General features: G+C 46.2%; 1 protein-coding gene across 3 annotated transcripts in view; it reads right to left on the reverse strand.

The window, feature by feature from the left end:
- ABCA5 (ATP binding cassette subfamily A member 5) overlaps nt 1-6,958 on the reverse strand; it is a 76,038-nt gene extending 69,080 nt beyond the window's left edge. For 2 of the 3 annotated variants that reach the window (XM_045985585.1, XM_045985583.1), the window contains exon 1: nt 6,631-6,750. The gene's annotated coding sequence lies outside the window, so the exon portion shown is untranslated. Of the gene's footprint in view, nt 1-6,630; nt 6,751-6,868 lie in introns of those variants that run through there. The other variant, XM_045985584.1, reaches the window with a different exon arrangement.
- Between the last annotated feature and the right edge of the window lie 411 nt (nt 6,959-7,369).

Raw genomic sequence — 7,369 nt, forward strand, 5'->3', positions numbered from 1 at the left:
TAAGCCGCTGCCTTCGGCTCAGGTCATGATCTCAGGGTCCTGGGATCGAGCCCCACATTGGGTTCTCTACTCAGCAGGGAGCCTGCATCCCCCTCTCTCTCTGCCTGCCTCTCTACTTGTGATCTCTCTCTCTCTGTGTCAAATAAAAAAAAAAAACTCGACTTCATTGACTTATTACAATAACTAAAAGAATTAATACATGTAATTAAAAACATGAAAATGGTGTCTGGTCCATGGCAAGTTGAAATACATGTTGAAGGGGCACCTGGGTGGCTCAGTGGGTTAAGCCTCTGCCTTTGGCTCAGTTCATGATCTCAGGGTCCTGGGATCGAGCCCCGCATCGGGCTCTCTGCTCAGCGGGGAGTCTGCTTCCCTCTCTCTCTCTGCCTGCCTCTCTGCCTACTTGTGATCTCTCTGTCAAATAAATAAGTAAAATCTTAAAAAAAGAAAGAAAGAAAGAAAGAAATACATGTTGAAAATCAGTATAACTAATATCCTCAAAAGAATAACAAAGAATATCATATCCATGAAACAAAAACAAGGCAATTTTAAAAAAGCTCCCTGGAACCTGGAAAGGAAGCAGACTGATAGAAATAAAATTCTCAGTAGATGGGGTGAACAGCATCTGAAGCAAATCAGTGAGTTAGAAAGAACGCTGAGTAAGGAAATCTTCCAGAATGGATGGTAAAAGTGCAAAGAGCCAAAAACGATTATGAAATCTGTTACTAAATTATAAAGATGGATCGGTATGACTGACTGTAGAGAGCAAGATGGAGTCACCTATGTCATGCCGGGCCTGTGTCAAACAAGACACAATCAATTAAGGGTAATGTAGCAGAAGCAGAGGAGGTCTGCAGGGCCCTGGACTGATGAAATCCCTTTAAGAAGGGAGGGGTTTTGCAGCAAATCGTCAGACTCTTCAGACTTGACTCCTCTATATAGGCCTGACCACTAAAGGTGCCACCAAAGGTTCTGTCCAACTATCTCTGACAGGAACTGAGATTCTTCACTGCTCAAACGCGGTAGGCAGTAAGTGCTGAGAGCTGACCAGGACAGCGGATGCCTTATCTCAACTGTGAGCCTATCAACTGACTTCAAGTTTGGTTCATTAACTTCCTACTCTGTGTTATCCTGTTTGCTGTGACTTGTCCTATGTTTCTGCTTTGTGTGCTGAGTAAGAAGCCAAGTTAATCACATGGTAAAATGTCATTGAGTTTGGAATCCTGTAACTGCTTTATAATAATGTTAATATGACTGAATAAAGCTGACATTGTGGAAAGACACAACTCGGTATGTGCGCCTTCATAGTGTGCTCATGACACTGGCCTAAACAAAGTCATGTTTCATCTATTCACAAGCTCTAGTCTAATCATGTGAAAATGTTAAATTTCAATAACCTTGAACTTCTAGCTATTCAAATTAGTAAAACATCTTAAAGATGTTTTAAGAAGAAAATCCAATTGGCTGCTTGTCATGTAACATCTGGTTTGGCTGTTTAAAAAAAACTGAAACATTCTTAACACCAATCTTCACAAACTTTTTAGTTTAATGTTTATCTAAACAGTAATTTTAAAGCTATTGTCAGGTTTTGTAAACAGACACAACAATGACCTCTATGTCCTCACCCTCACAACCCACAGTGCCTAAGCAAGCCCGAATGAAAGGGGCCATGGGGATAAACAGGCAACGTCTGCTCTGCACAATAATGTGAAGCACTGACTCTACTGTAAAAGGTTCCCTGCAAATTATGGGTGTTTGGGAAAATATTTTGCTTCCTCTTCCAATATCCAGACCATATTGGCTCTGAGAAGAATGTTTGCCCCTTGGGAAGAAGACAGAAAAATAAAAGAAGGGTATCTGCGACTCACACTGGTAGGATAATCACAGAAGTCCCTTCTCACCCTCATCCCCCACACTCGTCTGCAGGGTTTCCAATGGGAAATTAGAGTGGAGGAAAGATGTGGGAAGGCAGTGTTTTCTATAATGAAGCCAAAGATAAAGAGATGATATCTGAGATGAGACCAACTCCTATGGGTGGGTGAATGAGTTTTCCTGAAAGAAAGGTGGAGGAGATCCATCAACACAGGTGACATGAAAGTGGTGCTTCTGACAGACCAAACTGAAACAAGGCTGCAAATTTAGAAATGAGGTGTGGCCAGCAAGGGGACATCTGTGAAGTGTTTAAGTTGCCAGGTGCCTTCCTCTGAACCATAAGAAAAGCCGTATTTAGCATAGGGCTCTAAATGTCATCTTTATGCACTTTAATTCTCTTTAGTTACCTCAAACTTTATAGCCTTATAAAGGCATTCAAAAGAACAATAGGAAAAGGCAAGAAAAGATGCTTAGCCAGCCCCACATTTGACATGTAAGTGGGAACAGGATCTCACATTCAGGAGTTCAGTCAGTAGTGATGGAGATGAAAACCACGGCAGAGCTGTGAATGGTAGAGAGGACTACACAACATCAAAAGGAGCTTTCTGAGGAGACAGCACCTAAGACCTTCTCTTTTGCAGCCTATACTAGAAGAGGATCCTTGGAAAGCACAGGCTAACAACCAAAATACAATAAAACTTCAAATGTCATATTTTTTAACATATCATACCTTTTGGAAAACTTATAATACCTGATATCGTTCCAGCGCAAAGTTGTACCAGGCAAGCATCCTTAAAACTAACAAAGCCAATTCTTACAACAATGCTAAAAGCAATGACCGACACACAGAAATAAGAGTACACAATGATTCTAAACAGTTTAAGTTACTTTCCATTTCTCCACAGCATACTTGGGGAATGCATTAAGTTTGTTGTAGAGCTTTTAAATAATTAGGTAAGTTTTAAACACCTAGTATCACTAAAGTTCTAATCAAATATTTAACTTCCCTAGATAAAAACAATTCGCACCAAATCTATAAATTGCAAGAAAATTCAAAGCCCACTAAAGCTCATCTTCCTTTTCTAACATATTGATAAATGACTTAAGACTAGATGTAATATAATCCAATATTCAATATTAAATATTCATTTATTCATTTATTAAAGAAATATTGGTTACTATATTACACCTGCTGTGAAATGTATTTTACCTTTCTCAAAGCAATAAAAGACATGTAGGACTATTAGAAAAAATTGTTATGAATTATTAGAATGTAGTAGTTTTACTTCTGAGAGAAATGAATCAAGATTATATCTTATAAAATAAAGAAACTGAGTTGTCCTGGTAAGAGATGTGGCCAGTCACCTTTTTAGCAAGCTTCGAAGATTTTTGGAAAGGCTCTTTGCTGAAAATGTTCTCCATCCCCAACAGATAACTGTCAGAGGTTACTCCTAGTCCAAGCAAAATTGATTATCACTACTGTCTTCCACTTCCATATCCAATAAATAAACCAACTGCAGTTACCATACTGTGTCCTCATCATTATTTGTTTACATGTCTTAATCTTGAACTTGACCAAGAGATTCTTGACCAAAAAGACTGCTTTATCTTTGCTTTCCACCACCAATGGTAATCTTTTTTTTTTTAAAGATTTTATTTATTTATTTGACAGACAGAAATTACAAGTAGGCAGAGAGGCAGGCAGAGAGAGAGAGGAGGAAGCAGGCTCCCTGCTGAGCAGAGAGCCCGATGCGGGGCTCGATCCCGGGACCCTGGGATCATGACCTGAGCTGAAGGCAGAGGCTTTAACCCACTGAACCACCCAGGCGCCCCACCAATGGTAATCTTATAACCAATAACTTCTTCCCGCAAATTCCTTTATTAGGGCTTGTTAAGAGTCCTTATAGATCAAAGGTCCGCAACAACAATGAAGGAGGTAGGAGCGAATTCCTGTTTTGTACATTCCATGAGCTAAGAGTGTTTTTCACATGTGTTATCCTAACACAGCCGTACTCACTCGTTTCTGCATTGCCTATGATTGCTTTTGTGCTACAATGGCAGAGTTAATTGATACAGAGACCATACAGTCCACAAAACCTAAAATATTTACAATCTGGTTCTTTACAGAAAGTTTGCTGACCGCTTTTACAGACTGAAGGAGAGAGAAAGAAGAAAAATGGCATAGTCATCTAACACTAAGAAATTTACGCATCAAACAATGGGAAAAAACAGACACTGTCAATGACTTTGCAGATAGATAAAATTTAATATAATGAAGTAAGTCCAAATGGGGAAAGAATGGAATGGAAATTTCAGGCAAAGAGCAAAGAAGGGGAAAGCTATAATCCCAAAAGGGCTTGATTTATATAAGGAACAGGGATTCCTGCGGCATGGCCGAGGCATGGACAAAGTGAACTAGGGTCAAGGGGGCAGGTGTATTGCTCTAGATGACACTGAAAGACGCCCTGGAGATGGGTGGTGAAACACCCAGTATGCAAAATTAGATTAGACACCTTTACCTCGTGCATCCATATATAGCACTCTCTATTTCCTCTACTTTGTTTTTCATACCTAAGTATTAATTGGCTGGCAAGCGTGTATTTCACTAGTCCATTCACTCTCCCAAACACCAGTCCTCCACTTAAAAACTTCTACCAGCAGCACCATACTCAGATTAAAACCTTGATTTCTACCTCACTGAAAAAAACTGAAGCAATCAGAAGAAACCTGCAAATGTCCCGCTATCCTTCCACCTACCACTATGCCTATGGCAATGCTAAATATTTAAACAATATTCCATTCCTGGCTAACATGATAACTCTGTTTTCGTTAAAAATCTGAACCATTCTTAAACAGAATCTGGTAGTTAAGGTTTATATTTTGGAAAAAGAGGTTAAGACTATATCGGGCAGATGAAAGAATTCCTGCCAAATTACATCACTGGTTTCTCAACTAATAAAAGCACCATAAAATTTAATTTATGGGGGGGTAAGTCATAAATACTCTCTTTTCCCACGTTTTAAGATTTACTGAAGGTAATGTAATAATAAAACAAAATACTGGCAACATGATTTAACCTGAATTTTATGACTATTTTTTTGTTGAACCAGAAAACAACAATGCATTGGTGCCCACATAACCAGCTTTCCCACCCTTTTTTTTTTTTTTTTTTTAAGATGTATTTATTTATTTGACAGAGAGAGCACAAGCAGGCAGAACAGCAGGGAGAGGGAGAGGAAGAAGCAGTCTCCCCCCTGAGCAGGAAGCCTGACCGAGGTCTGGATCCCAGAACCCTGGGATCATGACCTGAGCCGAAGGCCGACTCTAAAGGACTGAGCCAGCCAGAGGTCCCTCCCACCCCCCTTCTTACATATAATAGGTTCCTAAAAGTTTGACCTCACGACTATTTGAATCCAATTAATTCACAGGCTAGTAAAGATTAGGATTTATTTATAATTCATGATTATGTATCTTCATTATTTATGATTATTTATAATGTATGATTATTTATAAGAATCCTGCAAAGTTATTTTACAGGATCATCCTCTCAACCCAAGGGCAGAGATTATAAAAACCCTATTCATCTTGGAACTCTCCCCACACAGTATCTGGAATACGAAAGACATTCAACTAAATTATGGATAATAGTCATAAATTGGCTTCGACCCGGACTGCAAGATCTCTTATACCAAACCTCGTTTAGAGGGAAACGGCCTCAAACAGCACACACTCAAGGCTGATTGCCTCGTTCGTTTGATTTCTCCTCGAACATCCCAAGAGCCTTAAACTGCCCTAACAGCGTTCTCTGGGGCGGAGCCTTCCCTGACGATCCCCACCACGTCTCTCGGGCAGACACAAAAACATGGTGGGCAAAGGAAGCACCAGAATGTGGAGTCCGGCATCCCCGGGTTAGAATCTTCGCTCTAACCTTTCTGGCTGGCGGACACCTCCCTAAGGGACTTAACCTCTTTGGGACCCATTTTTCCACCGGAGCCCAACCTCCACGGGACGCTGTCGGGATGCAACGAGATTAACACGGAGCCTGGCGCACAGCTGGGATCCCCCCGCCCTCCGGTCCCCTCAGAACGTCCTCCACAGAAAGCACCCCATCATCTACAGTCCTTCGGACTTCTTTGTCCAAAAAGGTGCAGGTCAGCCCCGGGAGCACAGGGGACCCCCCAAGCCCAACCCCCGCTGCGAGCGGCGAGCGCCTCAACCCCATACACGGATGCCTCCCGCCGACCCAGCTTTTGGGGACGCGGAAATCTTTCGGTGCCCGAGCTCGGCCTGCGGCTCAGGAATCAGGGCATTTCCCCCCAAGTCCTGTCATGAGACCTGCGCGTTCTCCTCTCACCCAAACTCTCCTCCTAACACCCCGGGTGAGGAGCGGCGCGAGAGTCCCCGGGAGTCGCCGGCGCTCGGCGCCTCAGGCGCTTGGAGGGAAACGGACTCGCACAACATTTTTTTCTCTCGCGTCACCCCGCGAGGGACCCGACCCCGTCGCGCCCGCGGCGGCCCCCGCACCCGCGCGCGACACCCGGGAAGCGGCCACCGCGACCCCCGCAAACCGCGCTTCCTCCCACCTGGGGGCGCCTCCCGCCCCCCTCAGCTCGCGGGCCGGGCCGCCACGGAGGCCCGCTGCACCGCGCCCCTCGGCCCCCTCCCCGCCACCCCTGTCCCTCGCCCGCCAGTCACTTCCGAAGAGGCGGCGACCCCCAGGAGAGCCGCCGGCGCCGCGGCCCTCCAAGCCCCCCTCACCTCAGGGCCGAGCCGCAGCGCGGTCAGGCAGGGACAAGCCCCGCCTGGGGAGACACTCCGCGCGGGTGACGGAGCTCGGAAATGGGAGTGTATGAGAGCGAGAGAGAGAGAGCGCGCGGCCCCCCGCGCGCGCCCCTGCCGCTCGGCCCCGTGCGCCCCAGAGCCGCAGGGCCGGCAGCGCGCCTGCTAGGGGAGCGCGCAGCGCGGGAATTCTCGCTCCGCCTCCTGCCGAACGCACCTGGGGGCGGGGCTTCCGAAGGACCGGGATCTGCGGACACGCGCGCTCCCGGCGCTTGGCCCCGCGCGTCCCGTCGCGGGCTGTGGGGCTGACGCGCGTGCGAGGCCTGCGCACCTGGGGGCGGGGCTCCGAGGGGGTGGGGCGAGCGGGGCGAACCGGGCGCGCTGAGGTCGGGGCATGCGCGCGCGCGCGCCCAGCTGCAGAGCTGGAGTGTCTCTGGCGCCGGCCCTGGAGCTTGGGATCTGTATGGTCTGCGGAGACCTCGGCATGCTCTCCCTTGAGGCACAGGCAAAACATCTGGCCTGAAGCCAGCTGCTTGCGTTTGACTCCAGACGCTGCCGCCTCCTAGCGTTTGACCTTGACCTGCAGCCCTTCCATCAGCCTCCCCGGTGGCATCTAGTTTTAGGATCCCTTTCTTATCTGTTTCCCGGCTTCTGAGTGACCCCCTCCCAGGACTGCATTTCGATTCACTCCGCTGCTCCTTGTCCTCCAATGTCTGGG

This window comes from Meles meles, chromosome 18, assembly GCF_922984935.1.
Source record: "Meles meles chromosome 18, mMelMel3.1 paternal haplotype, whole genome shotgun sequence".
Lineage (NCBI taxonomy): Eukaryota > Metazoa > Chordata > Mammalia > Carnivora > Mustelidae > Meles > Meles meles.